Genomic DNA, 2,013 nt, shown 5'->3' with positions numbered 1-2,013 from the left:
GTCGTATCACTATATGAGGACATAAATACATGAACAACATCTCCAGAACTGCTCTGACTCCCTCTAAGAGTCACTTCATGCGCATTTGACAGTTTCATTGGAGTAAAACTATCTTCATATCATCTACATAGACCTGATTTTGAGATTTTCTATCTCTCTCTTTTTTTCTTTTTACACAATGTCCTTATTTGTATATTGTATAGGTTGTATTTTATATATATTTAAACTGTATTTATCTGTATTATGTCTACTGTTAGTGTTAAGTGTTAACTGTATGCACCACTCTGTGGCCTAAAGCAGTCTCCGCCCACCGCCTGTCTGATTTGTTGGGAGTCATGAGTCCGACCAATCAATGCGGAATTCACTCTCACTCCGAAAGCGCTTGCTAACTGCAGCTGCTTCAGTGATCACGCATCAGTTGTCTCTCAAAGGTAAGGCAGCAGCAGACTTAAGTTGCAATAGATCCCAATCCACTAACATTACACTGAAGATGCAAAACACCTCAATATTATCTATGATTCCCGCGATGCGGAAAACGCGGACGGAATCGCGGAATCCAGTCATATAAATGGAATTTACTGTATGACGCGGAATGTCACGGAATTTGTCAAAGTTTGGATGAATTAATCAAAAGTAGGTCAGTACACTTAAATAGAGTTGCAATATGGACTAGCATCTGTAAATATTAAGCCGCAAAAATACTATTTAAATATGAATCCTGCATGTTCTGCGTGTCTCTGTGTATGTAAATGGCACAGACGAGCGGTTTTGTTTTCTACACATACAAAGTGTGCGACGCTCGCGGTGATTTCAGCTTCTGTCGTATCACTATATGAGGACATAAATACATGAACAACATCTCCAGAACTGCTCTGACTCCCTCTAAGAGTCACTTCATGCGCATTTGACAGTTTCATTGGAGTAAAACTATCTTCATATCATCTACATAGACCTGATTTTGAGATTTTCTATCTCTCTCTTTTTTTCTTTTTACACAATGTCCTTATTTGTATATTGTATAGGTTGTATTTTATATATATTTAAACTGTATTTATCTGTATTATGTCTACTGTTAGTGTTAAGTGTTAACTGTATGCACCAAAGGTCTGAGAGTAACGCAATTTCAATTCTCTGTATGTAGTGCTGTACATATGGCAGAATTGACAATAAAGTTGACTTTGACCTACAGAAACAAGTTCCTCAGGCAACCCGTCAAAATATAAGTTTGGGTTAGCTTAATGAAATTATCAGAAAAATATTACTGTGGTGCAGTATGATGTACACAATACTACTCAGGGATGAATGTTTTCCATCGCTACGACGGATTTCCGTCAATTGGAAAAAATGAGGGGAAAAGAAACATGTAGCATATTGTTGTTGTTCTGCCGGTGTTCTGACGATTTGTTGGTAGCATAATCTGATAGGTAGCATTATTTGTCAGAACACCAGCACACCAAAAATCCTCCCCGCCACGGCTGCAGCTTCTCACTGACGCTCGCATCATTCACAGTCGGGTTATTAGCAGAGAACACAGAGCAGGACTTGAATTTCAGGCGCAGGATTGCGGCTATCAATAATAATTATACTCATTCCCACAGGTTCCGCGCTTATAACGCGATGACGGATCTTATCATTTGCACGTACTTTTGAGTCTTGAGAACTCTCATTTTCTGTGCGCCCACAGATCACGATAAGGAGAGTGACAGATTTTAATAATTATTCAAGGAGTTTGCAAATGTGATATTGATTTAATACAACAGTTCAATAAACACGTACTGCCTGATTTTGCTCCATTTCATCAACGAAAATAGTTCCAAATAAAGTAACAGCTCAGCCGCTGCGCATCTCTAAAAGCAAACACAGCGGTGTTTCATTCATTCAATGAAAGTGCGTTTTTGAACGAATCTAGTGAGTCAGTGATTCATGATTACCCATTCATAAAGACAGCCACTTGCTTCATTCCTGAATGAATTAGCCGTTCAAACGAATCAATTGAATGAATGATTCAGTGAT

At 38.5% G+C, this 2,013-nt stretch overlaps 1 protein-coding gene across 4 annotated transcripts in view; it reads right to left on the bottom strand.

The window, feature by feature from the left end:
* kdm5c (lysine demethylase 5C) overlaps positions 1 to 2,013 on the bottom strand; it is a 27,399-nt gene that overhangs the window by 11,600 nt on the left and 13,786 nt on the right. The gene's annotated exons all lie outside the window — the stretch shown is intronic.

The sequence above is a fragment of the Sinocyclocheilus rhinocerous genome, unplaced genomic scaffold (genome assembly GCF_001515625.1).
Source record: "Sinocyclocheilus rhinocerous isolate Xijiao unplaced genomic scaffold, SAMN03320098_v1.1 scaffold559, whole genome shotgun sequence".
NCBI lineage: Eukaryota > Metazoa > Chordata > Actinopteri > Cypriniformes > Cyprinidae > Sinocyclocheilus > Sinocyclocheilus rhinocerous.
This window is presented reverse-complemented; position numbering and strand designations above follow the sequence as displayed.